Genomic DNA, 27,407 nt, shown 5'->3' with positions numbered 1-27,407 from the left:
TTATAGTACTATGCCACAAGGGCAACTAGATGGCATAATGGATAGAATACTAGTCCTGAAGTCAGGAGTACCTGAGTTTAAAGCTGTCCTCAGACATTTAACACACACTAGTTGTTAGGCAAATCATCTAACCCCAATTGCCTCAGCAATGTGTGTGTGTGTGTGTGTGTGTGTGTGTGTGTGTGTGTGTGTGTATCACATCACACTCCCTTCCAACCCCTCATGTCAATAACTAAAAGGATTTGCCCCCATAGAAGTCAATAATATTCAGGTAACATCCAGATAATTTGTAAGAGGTATGTGTGTATGTATTTGTGTGTGCATGCAACAAAACCAAAAAGACCTTGAGAAGGGGAAATTCTTTGAGCAATGCTTTTCTTTCTAGAATTCCACTTTGTTCAATACTACTTTACTTAGAAATAGGCTAAAAATTAGAGGGTTGTGTATATGTATGAGTATGTATGTGTGCACATGTGTATGCTACTATTCTCAAACTAGGAAAAATATATATGAATAATTAAATTTAAAACAAATTAATATGAACCTTTAAAGGATGTTTTTTCAAGTCAATCAATATACACTAAAAAGAAAACAATTGCCCTTTCTTACTAAAGCTCACTATTTTCCCTTTTTTTTTTTTTTTTTTTTGAAGGGGAGTGGAGAACATGTTTATAGTTTATCTTTTTATTTATGTGCTTGCTGCTTTATTTCCATTTGTTATTATCAGACTTGTCCATTCTCCTAACAACAGACATCTCAAGAGACCATTTTCACTAATCCTACTCCCAACTGTTAGCTCCGTTTGTTTATCTTCTTTCTTGACTTGTAGCCCAAACCTTCTGTATCAGTTTTGTTCCCACTGAGGGTTGCAGGAAGAGGAATCGTATGGTATTTTTACAGCCATTTGTTATTGCTACAGCGATGAATCTGCAGCACTTTGCACAGATTGTCAGCTTTTCCTGTGATGGAAGAATGAGTAGTTAGAGAAATCAGAGTAAAGGGCTTGATTATTTATGAGTAGAGCAAAAAAAAAAAAAAAAAAAAAAAGAAAGATGGAAGTGAGGGTCTTAACTCTGCTACTACTTGGTTCTTTACTGTTGGAGCAATAGCTCTGAGCTTCTGTGGTACTAGAGAAGTGAAATGTTTCAGGTACTTTCAGATAATGTATCAATTTTATTTCAATGTTTTTCCTTATTTAAAATTGAATTTTAAATAATATTTATTTAATTTATAATAATATTGAAATTTTATTTAAATTTATTTAAAAAACAAACTAGGAGTAATCTGTAAATATTTGTAATCTGAAGCAAAACAAAACAAACCCACAAATCAATAAAAGTAGGGCTACAAGTGGAGGGAAAGGAACAAGTGGCCAGAGCAAATGATTTCTTTGGTTCTCCCACCTTTAACATACTATGAAGGGTTCAATTATATCAGTCACATTGAGGAGCATAAGCAGTGCTTGTAGATTACATTAAGACAACTAGGGTCTGGGCAGTTAGATGGCACATTGAATAGAGCAATGGCTCTGAAGTCAGGAGGACTGGAGTTCAAACATGATCTCAGATACTTAACACCTCCTAGCTGTGTGACCCTGGGCAAGTCAATAAACCCCAATTGCCTCAGGAGCCAAAAAGAAAAAAGAAAAGGAGAGAGAGAGAGAGAGAGAGAGAGAGAGAGAGAGAGAGAGAGAGAGAGAGAGAGAGAGAGAGAAACTATACCTAAAAGCAATTTCTGCTAACATTTCCTAAGATTTTCTCATTATTCATATTGGGCCTCCACACTTTACAGGAATATGATTGCTTAATATATTTATTTTGTGGATGGTTGGGTAATAAATCTTTTTTTTTCAGTATAGTCATTTCTGTTGTTTTAATTGACTAGTTGTACAATATACCTTACTTCAAGAATTGGGTCAAAAATTCCAGGATGAAATAAATGCATGTGTGTGTGTGTGTGTGTGTGTGTGTGTGTGTGTGTGTGTGTGTGTGTGTATGTGTGTGTGTATTTGTCAAACTGAAGGTTTTTTTGTTTGTTTATTTCTATGATTAGGAGAGAGATTATTTGAGGACAGACAATTGACTTTTAAGAAGTTTTTCTGAAATGAAACTTTGAAAAGCTTGGAGCCACTTCTCATACAACCTGTATACTTCTGTCATTATATCATCACTTGGCAAACAAAGAATGTGATACCCATTTGTGTTTTCTTTCCTTAAAAACAAAACAAAGCAAAACAAAAGTACTGCACATTAGTTCCTGAAAGAATGTAAGCTAGGAACATAGAAACATAGATTGTTAATGATAGCTAATAACTAGCATTTTATAGACTTGATTTTGCAAAGTGCTTTACAAACATTTATTCATTCTCAAAACAACCCAAAGAATTAGTTTCTATCATCATCCCTGCTTCATTGATAAGGAAGCTAAAGCAAATAGGTTAAAATACTTACTCAGGGTCACACAGAGCCTTTGAAGCTGAATTTGAAATCAGGTCTCCTTGAATCCAGATAAAGTGCTCTATTCACTATACTGCCTTAACTCTCTAATTAATAGAGTTGAGAGGATCCTCTAAATACAATACCCCTCACTTTATAGGTTAGGAAATTATGTTTCAGAAACTTGAATATAGTTACTTGCACACAACAAATTTTCACAGAAGCCCTGAAACTAACAATTATCCATATGTTAAATAAGGGCAAATATGTATGTTTATTTTCCCCTTTTCCTTATACTTTTGAATTATAAAGGTAGATTTGGAAGGGTATTCAATGACAACTAATTTTAACACCTTATTTTACAGATGAGGAGACTGAGATCCAGGCAGACTAAATAATAATGTCCAATCTTATTCAGTAAGCCAGATTTGATTTTAGGTGCTTTAATTCCACCATCAGTACTTTTCAGCTATACCAAAGTTTGAAATTACCTAATTCACAACAGAGATTTTGAATTTATCAATTCATGTTCTTAAAATTTCTTTCCACAAAATCAAAAGTGTGAGATTTTTATTGGGCTCAAATGAAGGACTTCTATTTCAGTGGCATAAAGTGGCAAAAATCTCACTGAACTTTTGGGGAAAGTTGCATTAATCAGGGAAATATATTAATACAACTTCATTCAATAATGCAAATCATCCAAACTAATTTATTTAGGACTTATGAGGGAATTCCAACTGAGTCTGAAAATGTATTAGGGGCATTAAGTAAGAAAGTCATTCCAGTTAGAAGCATTATATGTCATTCTTTTATTTTTTTTAATACTTGGAAACATGTCCTATACATTAATGTTTGTGATTTTGCTAATAACATTTTGCTGTTGTTTTTCTTTCATTCTCTATGAGGACCATGACATCAGGAAGGTGAAGCCATGACATGCAAGTGAGTGAGATTTAACTAAGGGTGGGTTGTGCAAAAATCACAATTATTCACCAGAGCTATCTGATTCCAATGGCAAGATAATATCTCAGGAAGACTAGAAATGTTGTAGATCAAGAAGTGCTCTACATTTAATATTAAAGGTACATAGGAGATTTTTTTGTTTGTTTATTTTGTTTTGTTTTTTGTTTTTTTCCCAGCAACATGCTTGTGCATTGTGTATAGGAACAGGGGCATAATGGAACTACACAGTGTCAAATATTTTATAATCAAACTTGGGGGAAAAAAAAAAAAAACTTTATGAAAAGTATCACTCTCCCCCATTACTCCTTGAGTAAATTTGAGATGTAACCCCAAATCACAATCATTTTTGCTGACCAGTTGCTATTATAAAATGCCGATGAAGTTATTGGATAAGGAAGGATAAAATACATGTCAATTATTTAATTCATAAAAAGAAAGTGCTTATTTTTTTTTTTTTGTAAATAAGGTCACAAGTGTTTAATAGCAAATCAATGGTAATAAGTAATCATTGATATTATAATAAAATATTACTTCCCTCCTAATTATTTAATAGCTTGGTTTTCCCAATATTCCTCTGTATCTTATTCTCTATGTCCAAGAATTTGGAAAGTTGTGGATTCTTAGTGGATGGAGCAGAGGTCATATTATATGCTTATGAAACTATTAAATGGGAGTAATAGCATCTACATCACAGGATCAAATGAGATAATATTTGTAAAAAGTGCTTAGCATAGTGTCTGGAACGAAGAAGTCACTTGATAAATGCTTATTCTTTTCCTTTCCCTATAAGGGGAAGTGTCTTCTGTTTAACTTGGGGAATTCTGAAAGAAAATATCCCACTATGTTTAATAATGGATGGATCCTTAGAACTTCTATGTGTCTCTAGATTATTCCGCTATAAAACTTTTCTGTGACTTATCTTTCCATAACCAATTTGCTACATATCACATCTTGAATATACTTATTCTATTCAGAAGGAGATAATAGGCCTTCAGATGCTAAAGCAACACAAGAAAGAAAACTTGGTAGAAACTGGAGCTGGTACGACCCCTGGTGTGTGAATTGATTAGACAGTCCCCCAAATTACAAAACCCTGGATAAATAGATGTTTTTGTTCCAGAGTCCTTCCCACCATCAGTCTGCCTCAGTATCTGTTATATTATCAGATTAGCTGAGAGGTAACAGGGTCATGAAGAAATATGTATTTTTTTAATTAGGGTGGGGGTTAAGGAGATGAAAAAAAAAAAAGAGAGATATTGCTGATTACTGTAAGTATTTGAGCATATTCTGGATAACACTTCAGAGATGTTGTAAAGAACATTTGTGATTCAAGTAAAATTCAATGTCAGTTAGTTTGATAAACAAATATTAGAGAATCATAAAATCTTATACTTGGAATCTTAAAGCCTTTGGAAGAACTTTGAGGTCTTCTAACTCAACTTTTATATGAAATCTAGATTCCTTTTAGTCATTTTGGACACTTAAGAAGTTCTATATGGGACAGGGAAGCATGGATGAGGGACAATAGACAGGGGCTAACACAGGGGCACTGAATATGCTGAAGAGATAGTCTTAAATGGATGAGTAGAGATATTCATAAGGGGTGGGAGAAGGGTTGAAGGCAAAATTTACTTACTTGCCAACATGATCAGCTGGTGAACAACAGCTTATCTAATTAATCAGGATCATTTCAACCTAATATCCTATGTTGGCTGTATTGTTGTTATTGTTGTTTCCTTTACAAAACATAAGTTAAAGTTATGATCATAAATAAATGATTCATTTTGGGGAGTCATCTTTATACATGGTCATACACGAAAATAAAAATAGTGACAAACCAAAATAAACCTCATCCTGTTGTATATGACCACCAAAAAAGTAGGGATAGGCACATAAAATGCCCACTCTGGTAATTAATTCTTCAGCTGCCAACAATACTGGTTCCTCAATTGATAATATGTGCTGAATTCCTCAGTTGGAGGCTCTTTGCTGTTATTCACACATGGCAATGCTTGACTCCTTTTATGTAATTTTTAAATGGTGAAAAGAGATAAACATTCTGATTATCTGTGTATTTGATAAATGAATGTCTCAACAAATTTTTACAGCTAAAAAGGTTATTTACTTAAGTGAGATTTTCTGCGCATGGAAAGGTCAGATTTTCCCCCCTATTGCTGTGAAATTGCTTCTGCCTTTTAGCAAATCTTCTAAGACTGCTCCTCTCCTTGTAGTGTTGACAAGGACACAGGAAGGATGTGGCCCGAGGAAATCAAATGAGCAGCATAAAATCCTGGCTGGAATCTCGGCAGCCCACAGTTTGTGGTTTTTGAAATTCTGTCAAAAAAGTTGCACTATATGAAAGCAGAGACAGGACTTCTGAACAAAAATCAATAGCTGGATCTTTTGAACTGCCCATGTACAAAGTTCTAATGAAAATGTCCTTGAGGGAAGTTTTAATAGTGGACTTTGAGATCAGCTACTCTACTGGTCTGATAGCACTGCCAAGCATTTGAAGTTTTCAAAGGTTCCAAACCATGGAAAGTTTGACTCAAACACTGAGGATGTAAATGCCTTAAAGGGATCCAAGAAATAGCAATCCACCACCACTAAAGAATATACAATGGATGTATTTTCTGTACCATGTCAAGTTTTAGCCAGAGGATACAATTTACTTCAAGAGAGTTGATAACTCTCTAAAAAGCATCACTCTATGTTCAAACTAATAATTGATCAGGCACTAGGTTCTGGTTAAAAAGGTCATTGGAATGACTAAAAATATCTCACTTAGGATATCAGATGAAGAGATGCTTTGTTTAAAAAAAAACAAAAAAAAGACAGCTTTAATCCTTAGCACATTAACATTTCATTCATTGAAGTGGCATTTTCTGGTATTTGTTTCCATTGATTTGTGCAGAAAATGATGCTTGGTTATTGAGATCAGCCAATAGAATTAATGTGATCAGAGTTGAGAAGGAAAACATTTCTTAAGTCATGATGTTTAACCTGCAAGTTCCATGTAGAAATCCTTACTCCGAAATAACTGAAAACTATTCATCAACCTCCTAACCATTTTGAGTGACAAGGAACAAACTTCCTTCAAACACAAATCATTCCTGTATAGTGCAATAGTGCAGCTTTCATTTTTACAAAAAAAAATAAATAAATAAATATATATATATATATATATATATATATATATATATATATATATATATATATATATATATATATATATATATACTTTATATTGAGCCAAAATTTATCTCCTGGTTCTACATAATGTTAAAATCTCTTCTTGTGAGTCCTTCTAGGTCACTATCATGCTTTTTACTTATGTCTTCTTTTGCCTGATTCTTAACAGTCCCTGCTCTAAAATCTTTTCTTGATACAACATGATTTTGAATATCCTCACCATCCTAGTTATTCTTTTTAAATTTGATATCCTCAGGCACTACTATGGAAATTCGAGGTTAAAATATGAACTTACAAGTTAGTTGTACTGAATACCCTTCCTTCTTCCATTTTCCAATTTCCTATTGTCTACCTGACAGGGAAAGAACACACATCATTCCTTTGGCCTTATCTATACAGGTGAAATAATTTAGTGGGTTCAAAATCTTTAAAAAAAAAAAAAACAATAGTTCCATATTTATTGTTACATAAGAATATGCACTTGGAAAATGCATCAGGGAATCTGGACCTAAGAGTTCAAAAATTTTACTTCTCATGGGAATGATTTTGCAAAATATTTAAGTCAGACATATCTGACCACTTGCCTATTCATCAAAGGCAAATAGCACCTTTTTTTTTTTTGGAAGATTAGTAATAGAGAAGTTTAGTTTATTCCCTATCTTCACCCCTGAACCTAGAAATAGAACAAAGGGTTTTATTTGTAAATTGATAGAAGAACTTCAAGGTTAGAAGAGAGTAAAGGGATATTCTAGTTCAATTCATATCTAGCCCACGAATCCCTTTTATAAGCCTCCTAATTACTGTTCAGTCAACTTCTTTAAGTAGCCCCTTTTATTAGGGAGAACTTGAAGCATATCAAGACAAAAATTTGCCTCCTTTCATCAAATTCTACCTGTTTCTCTGAATTTTGCTTTCTGGGGTCAAGCTTGAAATGTTTAGTGATTCTTCCACATGACAAACTTTCAAATATTTGGAGAAAGCTATCATGTATTATTAGACTTTTTCTTCTTTTTTAAAGCATTGAACTAGGATTAGGGTCATGAATCAGAAGAATATGGGAAAGAGGGTCATGGTTATACCAGTAGAGTGTTTTAAGAGCTCATATTATCTCATCCTTAACATTCTAAAAATAAATATTAAAGTAAACTCATTAATATATATTAGACATTAACATGAATATTTTAGTATCAATTATTTGAAATATAATATCGCTTCTATCCTTGTCTTACATAAGACTATTTTTACACTTTTCAAAGAGCTTTCATATTAACCATCACATTTTCTAGTGGATTTTGAGCAAATTCAATAATATTATTCATATTTGAAATCCTAACACTATTTTCTATTATGTCTTGGGCCATTTCAATAACTTAGCAAACATTTACTTAAGATATTCATCTGTAGCACTAATACCATTTTGCTATATGATTGATAAATATACATAAATATATTTATTTATTTATACATTATATGTACATACACTATTTTTGCAAAATATAGGAAGTAGGTGGATAGATAAAAAACTAGAGGAAGTCAATTTGAAGCAGTGAAGCTAGCACTGAATTAGAAATAAGAATTACTAGGTTCTGTTCTTGCCTTTGAAAGCCACTAACCTATAGAAAGTGATTTTATTCATTGGAAGAAGCTTTTTACTTCTTTAAGAAACTACTTGATCTCTAAGGTATCTTAAGGCTTAAAAAAATTCTATAATATTTAATGGCCTGAATTTCAATACTGATACCACCAAGTAATTATTTGAGAATCAACAATTCTGATCCTTCTACCTCAGACTCATAGTAAATGTTCCCAAATTTCAGGGAATGGAAATTTGCTTAACAACCCATTAATCTGAATTTTTATAGTACTAATGCTAGACATTAATATTTAATTTTTTTGCTGTCACCTCAAACTCAATAATCTTATAATAATCAGTTATCTTCCCAAAATTATCTCTTCTCTTAAATTTTTCCTTTTCATAGGCTAATAACCTCATCCTTGGATCTTCCTGGTCAATATTGTCCCATGTCTTGTTTTATTCTAGTTTTTTTTCTTTTTCTTTCTTCTTTTTTTTTTTGGCTAAGGCAATTGGGGTTAAGTGACTTGCCCAGGGTCACACTGCTAGGAAGTGTTAAGTGTCTGTCTGAGGTCAGATTTGAACTGAGGTCCTCCAGACGTTAGGGGTGGTGCTCTATCCACTGTGCCACCTAGCTACCCCAGTTTTTTTTTTTTTTCTTTTCAGTGTTACATATATCAAAGAATGTGACAGTGAATATTTATCAACTTGATCTTTGAAAAATAAATTACATATGAATGTGTGTATAGATACATACATATATGTAAAACCCAATTTTAAGTTTAACCTGCATTATCACCATTTTCTCCATTATTTTCTTAAGTCTAGACAATCAACAAAACAGGGAAACTAGCCCTTCTTTGTGGCATTTAATAATTTCTCAGGTGTAAATGCTCTCAGTGAAAATTGAATAATTAGCTCTCTGGAACAAATGTGAAATATTTCCAGCACACCCTTTTATGTCTTCTTTCTATTCCATTTTCCCTTAAAGAGAAACCTAAGGTGATCCCACACTGCTTAAAGCTCTTATTACTTTTGCCTGGATTATTGAAGTATCTTCTAAACTGATCTCTTTCCCTGTAACCATTTTCTCTCCTTTCACCCCCAATCTATCCTGTACATTGCCACTTGTCAAAGATTACTAAAACTACTCCCCCCCCCCCCCCATCCTCCTACCAAAACTCTCAACTTGATCCATTGGCTAAAAATAAGATTCAGATTTCTTCTCCTCTTTAACATTTATGGCCCTTTATAACCTATCTCCAACTTATCTTTTAAGCTTATCTTTCAGTTTCATACCCTAAAATGAACTCAGTCCTTCAGTCAAAATCATTGTCCTAGGACTTTTTGTGCTTTCCTGCTTTCAAGACTATCCATCTACTTTTGGAATGTACTTTCCATTCTGCCCATCTAACTCCTCCCAAATCTTCAAGCCACAGTTAAAACTCCACAACTTCTGCAAAGTCTACTGATTATCTATCCTATTTTAAAGTGCTTCTTTGTTATCTAAATCCTAAAGTACTTATCTATTCTCCAGACTTGTGTTGCTATTTATCTTTTCATGTGACCTAATCTTAGATTCCTTAAAAATAATATAAGTTTTTTGAAAGTGGCTATTGTTGAGTTCATTGCTTATATTAGGAAAATAATAAATTATTTTAAAGATTTATTCCTTACCAAAGCTAAAGAAAAGAAGTCTCAGTTAAAAAAAAATATTCCTTCAGACCTTAAGTCATGCAAAATTGTGCAGTTTACTTTTTTGGATGTTGCCTATCTCTTTCTAACAAAGTTAAGCCATTTGTAGCCCTAAAGGAAATACAGATCCCAATTAGGTGCATAAGCCAGGTGAAGGAAGAATCTGACAGGATAAGAATCTTCAAAGACAAGTTCCCATAAAATGGTAAGGGTTTCTCAATAACAATACAATATCAACCACACATCAGATCAATGAGAAGGACTGGTTATATTGCATTTGACATTTAACAGCCATCCATATCTTATTAGATCTTTTCCCTTTCACATATTCATTTAGAGAATATCTAATATAAATAAAGATTGCTAAAATCAAGAGGGAAAAATTGTCTCCTTTTCCTTATCCATTAAGTAACTTTTCTAGAAGCTTGGTCATAGACTTTAGCTACCAATCTGCTCAACTTCTTTTTCTTTGTGGCCTCTGACTGTGTCAAACTCAGTAAACTCAGTCTTGCCAGTACCTAGAAAAGATTTTGACCTCTACTTTCAGACAGGCCTTTCATTTAGCTTATATTGTCCTTTGGACATTGTTATATCCCGGTGGGCAAATAGTGCCTTCAGAAAAAAAAAAAAAAAAAAAAAAAAATTGTTGCAAATCTGGAAAACAAGCCACCTGAAGTTAAAAAATTCAGTTGTCTATGTGAATGACAGATATATAAGAGAAGCAATATAGATATAGAGATATATGATACCTATACATATATTTCATATATCCATTATATGCATTACATATATCATATATGTATATATTATACTTATATAAAATATATGTAGATATTACATATTGTATGTTATATTATATATATACATACATATATAATAACTACATGAAGTAATTCTACTATATGTTCATACATCTTAGAAAAATTTTTGTTTGAGAGTGAATAGATACTCAAAAAACTAAGCTTGAGAGTTAAAGTGTCATTTTCTTTCATGAGGAATGGTTCCACTTAGAATATTCAACTTGAATTTGGATCTTTACACAAATGCTAAGTGATGAAGAAAAGAGTTTCATATTGTAGCTAACTGGGAAATCTCATTTAGGTATCAACACATTCCTTAAAGCCTCAGCACTACCAATTAATGGGCAGGCTTAACTATTTATTATGAATGATTCCTGGATAGTAGTAACAAATGGAATGCTTAGAGAATACCCCAAAACTATGACTTTCCCTCTGGTATTTAGGGAGTGTCAACTTTTTTTTTTTTTCTTTTTTGGTTCCATAATAAAAAAGAAATGGAATTGACTAAATTACTTTCTTACTTTCCCTTGAGTCCACCCTGTATCAGACTACAGAGAAAGAAGCCAAAGAATTAATAATTACCTGCCTCCTGGTTAAAACTCTAAAGGCTAGTTTCTCTCATTGTTATTATTCACTTAGCCTTAATTGAATCAGTATTTAAATACTACAATAGAATGAGACTTTTTGGAGAATTTTCTTCCCTATCATTCTAATGTTTTTCTGCTTAAAAGTCAAGTATAATGCCCAAAATAGTTTTCAACCAGTACAGTGAATGAATGGATAAAGCAGAAATGTAAGTCATTTAAGAAGGATAGTTGAAAATGAAATAAGATTTGTACCATTGTTCCCATTTTGCTAATCTGTTTTGAAATATAAAATGCAAATCCACAAAGGGATGCTTAATATAAAACAATGAAAAATAAATGAAGCTTTCTTATGTTTTCAAATGCATATAATACACAAAGAAGCAAGCTCTCTATTCCACAACAAAGGACTACCTGAAAAGAAAAAATATATTTGATTAATAACACTAAGTCTAGTTAAAAGTCAAATGGAATATCAATTGCTCTTTTCAATGGAAGTAAACAATCGGGAAGGACTGATTATATTTCATTTTGGCAATATATTTGAATTTGGCAAATTTGGTAAACAGATGCATTTCAAAGGAGCTAAGTAAAGGGTTCCCCCCCCCCAACATAAATTATTTAAACCATGTATATGAAAAACATGATCTTTGATGGTAATTTAGAAAGGAAATAAGTTATAATCCTTTTCCACAGTTAGGGAGTGTTATGTGTTCTTTTCTTCTAGATGCTTAATACCAACCAAACTAAGCTGAACCAAATTATTGCCAATGTCACTTATTTCTCTCTATTTTAAAAATTGCATTCACCATTCTTATAGCTAGCATTTATATCAAATTTTATGTCAGCAAAATATTCACATGTTATCAGTTTTGATCCTCACCACTACCACTTGAAGCAGTTAATATTTTTCTCCCCTTTTTCCTGATAGGGAAACTAAGGCTAGGAGAATTTCTGTTATTTGTCTAAAACCACACAACAATTAGTGCCTGAGGTAGGATAATGCTGCTTAATTTCACTGCGAACTTGCAGTGTGCTAGATGATGTATTACTTATAGAAATGTATCCTTTAGGTTTTAAAGAACATCTTGTCAAACCCTTCGCAATAACCTCTCAGAGCTGCAGCTGGGGAAAGACTGATCCAACTGGTAATCCATTAAAGATCAAAGCAATGGAATCCCTAACAGAATCTGATTCATAAGAGTCTTAACTAGTCAGGAGTATTTGTGCCCTTCTAGGTCACACTGATCTATCTGCTAAGGCTCTGGTCCTAGGCTTTGAAATTGCCTGACCTGAAGTAGGAAAAAATCAGCTTCTATAGAAGGTGGACGTTGGGGAGCAGGAGGAAAAATGAGAAAGGAAAGGAAGAAAGGATAAATTCCTTGTGCCCTTGATATTCTGAGCTGCTTAGTAAGACATGAATGCTCATACAGATACAGCAAAATCAATTCAGCTTGTTGTACTAGACTTCCGTTTTGCTGGACATGACCTATGTATGAACAAGAAGGGCAGCTTGTTGCACCCCTGGGAAGAACAAAAAGTGACATGAATGGAAAAGAACAATTGTCCCTTCACGGGTGTAGGTTTATGTGAATGCCAGTGGCATATGAAGTTCCTGACAATAGTATTTTGCTGTTGTGTTGTGGACCACCATGGCAAGGCAGGAGTGGTGGTTGGTGTGTGTGTGTGTGTGTGTGTGTGTGTGTGTGTGTGTGTGTGTGTGTGTGTGATGTGTGTGCATGTGCACACACAGGTCTATAAAAGAGAATTAGAAAGGACTATCAGAGCCATATTTTTAAACTTTTTTATTTACATAAGCATCATTATCTTTGAAATGACCCCCAACTATGTGGCAGGATCAAAGGGTTATATGACCAAAGGATCATATGATTCAAATCACAGAGATGGAAGGAACCTCAATCATCTACCACAACTCTGCTCATTTACAGATAAGGAAACTAAGGCTCAGAGAAACTGTGGTTTACCCAAGGTTACTCAGATCATTAGCTCAGAAGCCAAATATAAATATGGGTTCTTTGATTTATACATTCTTTTTAGCTCTAAAAGGCCAAGGAATTCCAATACTATTTATATTTGTACAAAATGTTTACAGAAAAATATGGGACTAAATGACTTAATTGAAAAAAGATAGTAATCATCTTCCACCCAATTAATCAGAAAGATTTTTGTATTATTACACTACCTGACTATCAGGTTCCATTTCTTCTGGAAATCCTGTCTACTAAACTTTAATTTAGCTTAATTTATCTTTTCAATTAGGCTCTATGATCACCAAAAGTTAGCTACCCTTCCACCACATACAATTTACATCCAGTTGTCTAGAAACTTGTCAGCTGAGTGATTCTGATTTGAAAGACTTGTGAGGGAGTTATAGAAGTATGGAATTTTTTTTAAAGTTCCATACTTATTGGGTTATTACTATCCAAGGTTTACTATTTTATGACTCAAATCTAGATGGAACTTCTATCCTCTGAGAAAGGATCTTTTCTCCTACAGTATAAAGAACATTTGGGGAAGATCATAGTTCACTGTTACTAGAAGTAAAAGGGACTTAACAAAAGATGAAAAAAAATGTGTGATGTTGTATGTTGTCTATATTACTTTGTGATTATTTCCAAGTCACTAAGGAGCTGTATGTTTTGTTTTGATCAATAAATTTCATGCTTTGGGAGACTGGGAACCACACTGTCTTTATATTACCCCATAAAAATATATAGTGAAGTGCCATGCAGTTTTTAGGATCATAGATTCAAAGCTAGATTCTATTTTAAAGGTCATCTAATCCAACTTTTACAGATGAAAAATGAAAATCCAGAGAGGTCACATAGGTAACAGTGAGTAGCAAAGACAAGATTCAAACCCACATTCTCTGACTCCAGATATAGAACTTCATATATTAAGCAGCCTCAAGAACAATTATTGAGTATTTACTAATTATCCAAGTACAACATTAATTCTTTGTTTGGTGTATGTTAGTTTGGGGGAGGGAGGAGAATAAAGAGGCAGAATGCTGAATGCATTAAAAAAAAAAAAACCTCTTAATTCAGTTTCAACACCAACTTTTACCAGTTGCATATTGGATAAATACTACCTTTGTGACAAATTTGGAAATAAAGAAAAATAGGAATAAAACCTTACCTGAAGGATAATCTACTAAGACAAACTAACATCTTTCATAGTATTCAAAGAAAACACTAAAAATAATGAACCCTCTCAAACTATGTTAATTACTTCTTCAATGGTTATTTAACAGATGGCATGTTTCCTATTTCAAATGAGAAAAACTCTGACATTTTAAAGTTTTCAAAGGTTTCATATCCATTATATCAATGGATTGTATGCCACCTTATAAAATTCCTCAAAGAAAAGTTTATTATTTAGAGAACAATTTCTTTTACCTAATGGCTTTACTCCCAGTTAAGCCCTATGTTTTATGTCTAGTATTTATCTTGTCAATAATCATGGAAATTTTTCATTAATTTACATCAATTGTGAGTCAGGGGTGTAGAGCCAGCCTCTATTTGCTTGAGAATGTTGATAATTAAATTTTCAGTGTGAGCATTTATGCTGTGAAAATTAGTAGATTCTACAAATCAGGGCTTAACTTATTGTTTTGTATATTGTTCACTTAAAGTGATGGACAATATGTTGATGTTAAAAATTAAACAAAAGTGTGTTGGGTGTATGCTTTACTATTTTTATTGAGTCTGTTAAACATTTACCAGCAGATTCCAGACTGTCACTCATATAATACAAGTCAGAAAGTGGATAATTCAAATTCTACCTCTGATACTTATTTTTTTTTTAAGTAAGTGTAAGATTTGTTCAACAATGGACCAATCAATTCAAATGTCTACATGTCACTATCCTCATCTATAAAGTGGATATGAGTGCCTATTTCAGTTTTGCATGTTTTTTTTTTTTAAGTTTCAAATAAGATGATAAAAGTTAAAGTATTTTGTAAATTTTAAAGTACTTTCTAAATATTTTATTATTACATTATATTTTAAAGAAATAATTCATGTTTACATAAAGTTTCACAGTGAGAAAATTTTGAATACATTTTTTCATTTAGACTTCATAACTTTGATTTTCATTGTGTATGTGTTTTGATTCCCATTTTATAGATGAAGAAATTTTATTGCTCAAATTATAGGATGCATAAACTAATAGCTAAGAAATATCTATTTTAATGAAAAATGTTTTGTTCTGTTGGGATTTTCTTGGCAAAGATACCGGAGTAGTTTGCTATTTTCTTCTCCAGTTCATCTTACAGATGAGGAGATAGAGACAAACAGGATTAAGTAACTTGCCCAGAATCACACAACTAATCTAAGTCTAGACTTGAACTCAAGTCTTCCTGACTCCAAAACTATTGTTCCATCCACTGAGCCATCTAGGTGCCTGAATGAAGAACTGAGGAACAGTTATTAGCATAATGAAAATAAATGGGCATGAAGTACCTAAAAGTAATGTATTCTAATATATTAATATGTTAAACATTTTCCCCATCATATTGTTCATTTATTTATAAAATTTTTCTCCAAAATGCTGACCAGTAAACATAAACTTTTGCAACTAGAAGTACAGTCTGAATGGTCATAAATTCAGAATTAATGGTGTTTGAAAATATCAAAATCATAGAACTTTTATAATCATAAAGTCTCACATTTGAATTTCACTGCCTGAGCTGTGGGAAGACAGGTGGTCTCTTTTTTTTTTTCCAGCCACTGGACAACATGCCTGGAAAACTGTCTTAATTTAATATTTTTCTTCCAAGGAGCCCAGGATTCTGGCAGCAGTGAAATATCAAATTTTCATGGGTTTGTGAGGGGGAAAAAAATCAACACCAAGTAGTTTTTCATTCTCATCATTGATATTTTAACATAGAATGCAGAAAGGGGTGAGATGCTTATACTGAAAAGCTTTTTCTCAAAAATGAAATGAAATGAAAAATTTCCTAAGGAACTAGATATAAGGTTTATTTTTGGATAAGAAAGAGGTAGCTTGGGGCTGGGGAAGGGCACAGATATCAGAATCAGAATAAATATCAGAAAGTACCAATAAATCTTCACAAAGCCCAAACAATTCTGAGTACCTCCTCCTTTAAATTAGCTTAACAATTCTTCTTAAAGGATGTCTTCCCTAAAAAAGGATTCTTTAAAAAAATATTTCATTTTATAATTTAGCAAAGCATTACTTTTACGGTGACATTGGAATTGATTTCCTGGAAACACATGCTTAAAGAAGAAAGCAAAACATAGTATAGATTGTATACTATATTCAACAAGGAAGCAAAACATTGATTTTAAACTGTTGTTTTCCTCATTTCAAGAAATATATTTTGGCATTTGCAACTAAATCTGACGAAAGAATATGGATTTTCTGTTTTCACAAGGCTTTATGGGGACTGTTTGTTATACTTTATAAACTGAAGCTTAAATTTCCTTAGCTTAATTTTTCCTGTGTTTGAAGTGTAAAGTTTTGTAGCAAAAGCTAAGATTTTATCTTTCCCTGTCCTTAATATGAAAGAGAAGAGGAGAGAGGGGGAGTGGAAAGACAGAGACAGAGACAAAGACAGACAGACAAAGAAAGACAAACAGATATATAATATGTATGAAGAAGATAGTTGAGAAAAATTTTATATTAGCTGTCATATTAAAGAGTGAGTTAGTTTGATACCTCATGGAAGTGACTAGATTTTGTTTTCCAACACATGCCGATTGACTTGACCATCATAGCAGACTGAATTGTATTTTTGTATAGCTCTTCAACAGGCAGCCAAATAAATAGCTTTTCCCCTGCTGCATGGTTTGCTGTTTGCTTAAGCAAAAATCCAATTTCTGGAGAGGACTCCGTAAGGGCTAAATTCCCTGCCATTTACAAGTGTCCCATTAGAGTAGCTTTCTATATGGAAATAACATTCCAAGACAAGGAGAGAAACGCTGGGTCTGAGGTCCGCTGTTCCTGATGTGTTTTATTATTTCTTTTTCATTTGAAGAGTAGAGCTGTGTTCCCAGGAGAAAGAAGGAGAAAGAGAGAGTCATGTTTGAATACAAATGTCTCAAGAAACTGGAGCTTCTTTTAAAAGTAAAATCTTGCTTTAAAAATTTTTTTAGATTTTTGGTATGCATCAAGGACAAGAGCAGACAGCTTCAGACTCAAACTGCTTCTCATTAAAAGGTTTTTAATTAAGAATTCAAAGATAAAAAAAAATCCTCCAACTGGAACAGCATATATTAGTGATGTTGGGATTTGGATTTGATTACTCTTTCCTTTAATATAGTTGGAGAAAGCCTGTATTTGAAAACAATAACAATTAAGTTTGATAAAAGCAACCCATATCCACAACTTATATAAGATGCCACACATAAACATGATAGTTATGTCTTAGGATGGAGTACATTTTAATGAATACTTATACATTTTCTGTTATATTAAACCTCATATGATAGTTATCTATATACTAATCAGAATTATAATGAGGGTGAGATAAATGTATCTTTGTCTTAGTATGTCAAAATTCACAAAGCACTGCCAGTCTTTATCCCTTCAGCAGATAAAAAAAACAAAACAAAACACTAAGCTTAGCACTTACTTAGGAAAAATAATTAGTTAATATAGAAAGCTATCAAAAGAGGTTTTCTCTTCCAGTCTTTTCCTAAGTAAGTTCCTCTTCAGCAGTGATCTCATGTCTTCCAAGGTCTCAGGTACTTCCTTCACTTCCCTCAAGTGGATTTATATTAAAAAGTGAATACAAAGACCTGAATGATATGAGACCTTAAGAGTTTGCTAAATGAGGAATGAAATAAATTTGCTTAGTTTGGAGGAGAAAAAGATTTGATAGGGGGGAAAGGAGTGGAAAAAGGAATATGAAAAAAAATTGTCTTAAATATTTAAGATCCTATCACGTGCAAAAGAGGTTAGACTTGTTCTTTTTGGCCCTAGAGAGCAAAACCAGGAGCAGTGGGATAGAAGTTACAGACAAGTAGATTTAGGTTTATTTTAAGGGAAAACTTCTTCACTCTTGGAATCATTCAAATGTGGAACAGGCTAACTCAGGAAGTAGAGTTCATCTACTAGAAGACTCTGAGTGAAAGCTGAATGACCACTTTAGAAAGATACTGTAGAGGGAATTATGAATATATGTCCTCTGATATCTCTTCCAAATAACAGATTCTGTCACTCTAGTGTCTTAACTATTTGATCATGTATTTTCTATGACCATTATGACACAGGCACTGGAATACAAAAATTTGGAGATGTGTTATAACCACCTCACACTGACTTCCAATTGTTACATTTTCAATGTGAACATTTATATCTCTGAAATTAGTGAACACTACAACTCAGGACTTGGTTTATTATTTGTTGATTGTCTAAAATTAAGAAAGTGATCAAGAGATCTGATTTTTCTTGTGCAGCATGATAAATGTGGAGATATGCATAGAAGAATTGCACATATTTAACACATATTGGATTATTTGGGGTGATGGATGGCAGGAAGGGAGAAAATTTGGAATACAAGGTTTTGCAAGGGTGAATGTTGAAAACTATCTTTGCATGTATTTTGAAAATCAAAACTATTGTTTAAAAAAAGTGATCAAGAAAAATGTTAATAATACTGCTTAAAATTATAAATGCAAAAATATGAATACAAAGATATATTTTGGGTTGTCTATTCAGGGTGCTAGATATGATAGTTATGACTCTTATGATAATTTATTATTATTAATAATTATTATGATGATGACAAAATTAATGTCATGAATTTTTAAAAAGATTATATCATCTATAATTAAAAAAAAAATATAGTCCATGCAACTGATTGTCACTTAGAAAAAGGTCAAAATAAATAAAAATATAGGTAGACAAATAAATCCATGCAAATTTAATTACAATTACAATTGGGCCAATTGAAAGAGAACTCTTTAATATTAAAAGAGTAATGTGAATTTATTTAAGTTAAATAAAGTCCTTCTGCAAGGATACTATTTATAACAGAAATTCAAAGATAAATTAGTGTTACTCTAAGAGTCTCATTAAAAGAAATGGTTAAAGCATCAAGAAGAGGATTCCTCATCTCTTCTAATCAGAAAAAAATCTCTGTACATATCACAGTGAGCATTTGAGTTTATTTATGCATGTTATAAAATGCTATTTTATATTTTTACAGGGTGGGTGTTTTTTACAAAGCATTTATGTCAAAGGTCTGGCTCAAGAACCCACACAGGACACTTGGAAGCATTTTAATCTAAAGAGCTAGAAAATTGTTTCCTAGATTCCCCGTTAAGCTGACTCCACACCACCAAACAATAAGTCTTATTACATAGCAGGAGAAGACTCTTTGACCAGTGGTATAAATATAATGCAGTGGGAGGCATTTTACTACTTCTGGGAGCATCCTGGATCCCAAATGAAACAAAATGAGAGTGACTCATACTTACAGACAGCTCAGAATTTAAAAGTAAAGGGTCAATTTATTTATTTATTTATTTATCTAGGGACATTTTGGCCAGAGATAAGTCTTTTTAGATAATTAAATCAGATGGGTTTAAGGCAGGAGCATGTAGACAGAGTGTGAAGCCCTGAGCTCAGAGGTAAGAGACCTGCCAGCTGTAGGATTTGGATAAGTAATTAAACTTGATTTGAGTATCCTCATCTATAAAATGAAAGTGTTAGGCTCAATAACCATTGAAGGTCTCTTTTAAATCTGACTAATCTGGGTCATATAATTTGTGCAAATTACCATTCTAAGACTGCTGTTCCTGCATTAAAATTGTTATGAATCTAGCAAAGGGACTGTATTTTAATACCTGGTTTCCAGAGAGCACAGCAATGAAGTTGAATATGTTCTGGGACTAGAGTCAAAAGGTACAGGCTCTCATCCCAACTAGGTACCAAGCATAGAATAATCAGCAAACCATTCCCTGTTTTTGGCTTTTAGTTTCCTCAACTGTAAAATTTTGGCGGGGGAATACCCAATCCAATAAATATTTGTGAAGTGCCTACTATGTGCCAGGTAGACTGATGTCAATGTATACCCCCCAGAGACACACTGAAGCTTGTGGATAACTCAGATATTAGGTGCTTCTAGTTAAAGAGAAAGTAGTTTCTGTACCTCTCAGAAATATATTTGAGGACTTAGATTATTTGGCTTGTAGGTCTGTATTTATCAACATCACTAGATAATTGTGCATTCTCCCTTTCTCTCTGTGATGTATAGTTACAACAAATGTGATACACAAACCAGATGTGATTTGGCTTAGCACTTTAGCACTACCAATCGAGCTGAGGAATGTTGTCATCTGTGGGCCAAAATAATATTTTCCTGATGCTAAATATGTTTACATGGGGAAAGGGGGCAAAGCACTTTTCTCAAATTAGAGAGAGATGATATTCAGAATTATTTGCAGGTGTCAGGAAAAGAAAACAAAATAAAGTACCCTACACAATCATACTCCTTCCTGTGACTAGGACTCGATTTAGTTGTTGTAAAGTATCTCTCATCATTGGGCTACTACTGTGTTAGGATCTTGTTGCTTATTTAATGACCTGAGTCCCAGGTGCATTTTTCTGTAGGAGAAAAAAAGAGGAGCAGTATTTTCCCTCTTATTTTTTTATGCAACTAGTTAGCTGGAGACTTTACTGAAGAAGACATGCTCAGCATCAGTATCTTTTCCCAATAAAATCTTCCCCAGCACATCAACATAGCTTCGTTATCACTGTGGGCTGGTTTCTTATTTGGCTCAGAGTCCCTGTGGATTGAGGAACTCACAGTGTAGTTGATCGGAGGTCTGCAGAAAGACAGACTCTTCAGGGCTGCCAGGGAAAATGAGAAACTGGGCTCAGGTGAATATTTTCATCTAGAAATACTCTGCTAGTTGCTGAGGGCAAAGGTCATGACAGTGTTTTGATTGCTACCAAAAAGGTGGGGTGAGCAGGAAAAAGTCAAGGTAGAATGTTTGCTCTTCTTTTTCACTGGACTGGATAGTATTTCTAAACAAAGGCTAGGCCATTTCAAAAACAGGGTTGCAAATTCTGACTTTCAAAAATCACTCAACCTATTCACTCTCTCTCAAATAATATATAGACAAAATAATCCCTCTTCTTATCCTATAGAACTAGATACTCAGCTCCCATTCAGTTCTCTTAAAATTGTCATTATTTTCATTAAGTTTGGTTCTACCCTCCTAAATCAGAGCCTGATTTCTGAAGTTCAAATGATCATAATCAATCTATTATTTGTTAGCCATCACAGTGGAAAGAACACTAGACTTGGAGTCAAGAAAGATGGAAGATGTGATCCCAAATCCTGCCTCAAACACCAGCTGTCTAAATCATTTAATCCTTTTAGCCTCAGTTTCCTCATGTATAAAATGGGAACAGTAATCTTACATACTTCACAGGGATGTTGGGAGCATCAAATGAGATAATATTAATAAAATGCTTTAAAGGCCACTATGTAAGTAGTAATGATAAGGTTTAGATTTAGGGAACCAAAATGAGATTAGGGTTTCTGGTGGTCAGGGAGTTAAATGATAAGGTCTAATGTGAGGTTTGGGGTTCAGGGGACCAAATGGAGAGGTTTGGCTCCCCTGCAACCCCTTATGATTCAGCGCAAGGATAGGGAGTTTTGGGGGCTCCCTTCTGGTGGCACTGAGATTCTCTGTAAAGGAATTTACAAATCTGAAAACCTAGGTTGATAAAAGAGATTTATTATGGGGATTGGAATTAAGGTTAGAAATCCTGACAGAGAAGTATAAAGTCTGTTTATGAAACAAGTGAGGATAAAGAAAGGAAGGACTGGAAAGAGTGTTCCAGTGGACAGAGGCCCTTGGCATCCCAAGCATGGCATAGCCTAGCATGGTATAGCATGGCATAGCCTAGCATGGTATAGCATGGCATGTTTGGAGCCTCTGCAAAGAGAAGGTTTTAGTTTGGCTCTTTTATAATAGGAACTTTGGCTACAAGCTGAAGGGAACTTGTGTGTGGAGTCCCAAGTTGGCTCCTCCCTGGGTTTCAGCTTGAGCTGGAATTTGAATTGAATTCAATGAGTTTCAGGACTGAGCCTAAGAAGGATGAAACTGTTCATCCCACTGGGCTGGGTCCCTCACTGAGACAGAGTTGAAGGAGATTTTCTCCTTTAAGGATTTTTAGTGTTTCGGGGTCCCCTCTTCAGTAATTATTGTGGTTCTTGTTGCTGTTGTTGTCATTAATAATCTTAAATTTACTAGATACTGAGCTATAGTAGTGACACAAAGACAAAAGTCAACTAGTCCTTGCTATATAGGAAATTATATCATTATATCTCTTTGTCCTATGATATATTATGAAAATTCAAATAATATGATAAACAATGTGTATCTATTTTTACAAAGATGAAGAGAGAACTTTTAAATTTCATTGAAATAGGTTACAGCTTGATAAGGAATCTCTGATTAGAGAGGTAAGTTGGCATCTCTGCAAAATTATAGACTTAGAGAATTGCTTTGAATTCTGAGAGGTTGAGAGATTTCTCAGTTATCCAGCTGATATATATATATATATATGTATCAGAGATGGAATTTGAACTTGCATCTTCCTGGTTATATTACTTCAAAGCCATGTTGCTTTTCATATATTTACAAACATGCACACATACACACATACACACATATGCACACTCTAGGTGAGTTTATGATATGCACTTGGAGTTTGTTTGCTAAAAGTTCCCCATACAATGGTTGTTCCAGTCTGCCTATTAATGCAGATTTAAAAAACTCAATAATTTATAGTCTTCTAAAGTAATAGCAACGATAGTTTAAATACCTAATTCATGGTCACAAAGGTGGTATGAATCAAAATAAGAACCTGAATAGAAGTCTTCTTGGCTATCAGATCAGCTTTCAACACATGTGATTACAAACACAGATAATCTAACATTCTAACAGACTTTTAAATATCCATAGCTCATATTTTAAAGTTACTTTAATATTTAAAAAGAGCTATCCTCCTCACAATCCTGAAAATGTGAATGGTAAAAATAGTTTCATCCATTTTTTAAGGAAACAGAAGTTCAGGGTTATAGTCACTTGACAATTGTCACACTTAGAAAAAGAGTTTGAGATTATTACTTATACAAACCCCTATTTTCTGAACTTAGAAAGTAAGCCTAAGAGAACTAATGTGATTTGACAAATGTATGACTGAAGTCAAGCCAATATTTGGAGATTTCAGATTGCAAATTCAGGGCTCTCGAGATTAGAGCAGAAAACAAAAACAAAAACAAAAACAAAACTTTTATCTCCACTCATAGGATGCCTGTAAATAGTGATGATTTCAGGATATTGACTATATTGTATGTGTCTATTTTACTGTTATCATTCTGATTTTAGCCTCAGGGAATTAGAAGATATTTTAAATGTATTAAAAATGTCATTTATTTTAGCCAACAAAATGGACAAAATTAACAATGATAAATATTGTTATAATTTCCACAACAACCTACTTGGCAGGGATAATCAATAAATATATCTCTAAATAAGCATCAGAATAAAGGAGGAGTAAAAGAGGACTTCCCCTCCCCCCCCCCAGGCTGGGGTTAAGTGACTTGTCCAGGATCACACAGCTAGGAAGTGTTAAGTGTCTGAGACCAGATTTAAACTCGGGTCCTCCTGAATTCAAGGCTGGTGCTCTATCCACTTCACCACCTAGCTGCCCCAAGGACTTTCAAACTATACAATTAACCTCCTGAGTAATTTGAAGATTATTAATTTGGGTAAGAAATATGATTTGAGTTGAATTAAATCTCTGGCCAAATGGAAACTATATTCTCAGCGTGATGAAGTAGGAAAAGCTATAGACCTGGAGTCAGGAAGACCTGAGCTAAAACCTCACTTTAAACATATAAAAACTCCCAAAGCCTCTAGTTTTACTTTCCCAGTCTGTAAAATGGGAATAATAAACACTCCCTTTACAGGCTTGTTTTAAAGAGATAATATGAATCAAATGCTTAGCAATTCTAAAAGTGCTTTAAAATTCCCTTTTGAATCTATAAAATCGAAGTTCTCCAAAGACTAAATATCCTTTGAGTTATTTTATTTTTTTCCTGCTTATCATATGAAAAGGGCAGGAACAATGACTAATTTCTGGATCAAATAAAATTTTGTGAACCAAAGGGTTGTATTTGTAAATAGCAAGTCTTTCTTTCTTAGTCAAAACAGTTAAAAGCAGCGTTTTTTCCAAGTTGTGAAATTACTAGCAGGGCAAAATTCCAAAGGTGATTTCTGTAGTAAGAGGCTCATTGTTGAGGATAGTAAAATGAACAAAACAAATATGAGAGGCTCATTATGAATGCTCTTAAAATAATGTATTGTATTATTATACTGGGCTGTCAAGTCAAGCATTTCCCTAATCAAATAACACTTGTTTTAGAAAGCTCAGGAGACTTACTTAGTGGAATCCAAATTTAGCTGTACTTGTTTTGATCATTTCCTTCTGTGAAAGTGGTTGGGATCTCATGTTTGAGTCCTTTCACTTCATATCAGATTCCCACTTTAATACTTATACTTTTAAAACTTTGAAATAACTCAGAATAGATATATTTTTAAAAAATAGTATTCTGCGATAATACATGTCACCATGGAGCTCTGGAACTTATGCTTAAGGCAGAAATAATAAATATGGAATTTCATTAATCTTGTTCAAAGAATTTTCCACTGTCTCCTTCTGACAATTATATTTTGTACCAAAGCCAGATCTGAATCAACTTAAGCATTTTTAGAAGTTTGTGAGTTCAAGTTCTTTAGAGATCTAAGTATAAGTATAATCATATGTATAATTTTTATTTTAAGATTAAGGCTGAAGTATAAACTACACTGATAGTGTTCCATAACCTTTTGATATACATGTTTTAAAAATAACATTTCAATTTCTTTCATTCAATATTCGACAAAAGACCACTGACCAATTTATTCCTTGGTATTCAAAGGCATTTTCAAATTGGGCATACTTTGCATTATGTTGAACTTGCTTTATGTAAGACAGAAAATATTTGCTAAATTTCTTGAAAAAGGTATCTCTACTTTTTGACAGTACTAACTTTGAATTAGTTCTCCCAGTAGTTTTAATTGGTGTGCAGAGATTTCTTCTTTGCTGATGATAGCTTTCCGAATAATTTTTTTCTGCCATTTAAACCATCCTTATCTAATTTTAGTTTGAGAGAATTTTTTTCAGTAATATTTCCATCAGAGATTTAACTGCTATTTGATAAGCTATCATTAAATGATAATTTTCCATGGACAATTCTAAAAACTCACACTTTAATTGAGAAGAAATTCTCTTTTTTTCTTAACTTTTTTAAAAAATCTTGAAAATAAGCACTTAGAATGTCTACATATGTAAAGAAGCATCTAGATTATAGTTAAATAGTCAAGCTTATAATGTAAACTGAGGGAGGAGCTGTTATAGTAGGGAATAAAACAATGGTTTTGTAGTCAGAAATTTCAGATTCAAATCACACCTTTACTATCTGACATTATGACTTTGATTAAGAAAGTAAACTTTTCTAGGTCTAGATTTTTTTATCTATAATAAAAAGGGACACACCCTCCATATCTCAGAGTTGTCAATCTATGAGTTTATGAGTTTGGGAGACTGGACATAAAAAAAAAGGCAATATTTCATTTGGTGGTTTAATCAGTTCTCTTGTATGTCATTCATTGATTCCCTTAATTTTTTATTATAAATCTTCCCCATTATTTTTTCATTTAAATTAAATTAGCCATACCTTTTTGGTTGCAAATAACTGGAAACAAAGGTATTGTTCATCAATGGGGAATGGCTAAACAAATAATAATAATAATAATAATGATATTACTATGTATATAATTATATAACATATACATATATAATATATAATGTTTGTATGGTGCCAAATATTGGCAGCCACTGTACTAAAAATATTATAATTATCATCTCACTTGATCCTCACAACCACCCTGCGAGTTAGATATTATTCCTGAATAATATGATAAATACAGAGAAACATGAGAAGACTTGCATGAGGTTATGCAGAGTGAAATACCATGGTCAAAAATCATTTAAAATGACTATAAAATATAAATTCAAAGAACTACAATGCCAAAACAATTGAATGTGACAGAATTACAAAGAACAATTTTGAGAAAAGCTAAAAAAGCTACTGCTTTCTAGACTCTTAACAAAGATCCATGTATATGGGAAATTACTTTAAACTTTTTGATGTTAATTTTTTCTCCTTCCTATTTCCAGGTTTTTATTTATTTTTGGTTACATGGAACAGCTGGGAAAAGATATTGTGAAAAATTTAGGCAATAAAATTAAGGTATACAGTGAATAAAGTGCTAGGTCAAGAATCAGAAAAACCTGAGTTCAAATCTAATCTCATATGCTTAGCTATGATTCTAGATAAGCCATTTAATATCTTTTTGACTTGTTTTCTCATTTGAAAAATGGCAATAATAATAGCACTTACCTCCCAGGATTGCTGTGAGAATCCCATTGTAAAATGCTTAGCAACAAGCCTTGATCATGGGAGATTCTATTACATCATATTCATTATTTGTTATTGTTATTCTTTTAAAGAAATATATGCTGAATTTTGAATACATTGTGCTTGCAGAATGTATATTAAATCTCCAGAGCCCAGGGGAAATTCAAGACTATGTATTTTTAACCTCTACCACTATTTGGAGAATTCAGCTGTGCTTCTTTCCCTGAAGAGCTATCTTTCTTTACAAATAAGACCTCAGAAATCATCTAATTCAATCTTTATTTGAAATGCATATGTTGTTTATGAAGTTCTTTGAAAATATTAAAGTGAAATTAGTTATATTCATTATTGTGAACAGACACCCCTTCTAAAGTATGCATGGCAGTCATTTAAAGAACTCTAGTGATCACAAACCTAGTTGTAACTGAATATATAATATGGAGGAGATAAGATGATTATATTATAAAAATTAACTTCATTTGATTCTGATCATTTCACAACTGGGAAAACAAAAAAAATCATTCATGCTTAATTTTTTAGCCTCTATGAAATATTTAGACATAATTGACTAGAAATGAATTGTTTATCTGCAACAAGGAAGGAAGTTTCTCCTTAAGGAATTTCCCTACA

The 27,407-nt window shown here is 33.0% G+C and overlaps 1 long non-coding RNA gene across 1 annotated transcript; it reads right to left on the bottom strand.

Annotated features, from left to right (window-relative positions):
• Window positions 1–668: 668 nt before the first annotated feature.
• On the bottom strand, window positions 669–26,784 carry LOC141553557 (uncharacterized). The gene is made up of 4 exons (XR_012485522.1): window positions 26,760–26,784; window positions 26,034–26,087; window positions 5,035–5,134; window positions 669–959 (listed from the first exon to the last, which is right to left on the bottom strand). It is a non-coding gene; the product is annotated as an uncharacterized LOC141553557 (long non-coding RNA).
• Window positions 26,785–27,407: the final 623 nt, after the last annotated feature.

This window comes from Sminthopsis crassicaudata, chromosome 2, assembly GCF_048593235.1.
Source record: "Sminthopsis crassicaudata isolate SCR6 chromosome 2, ASM4859323v1, whole genome shotgun sequence".
Classification (NCBI taxonomy): domain Eukaryota; kingdom Metazoa; phylum Chordata; class Mammalia; order Dasyuromorphia; family Dasyuridae; genus Sminthopsis; species Sminthopsis crassicaudata.
This window is presented reverse-complemented; position numbering and strand designations above follow the sequence as displayed.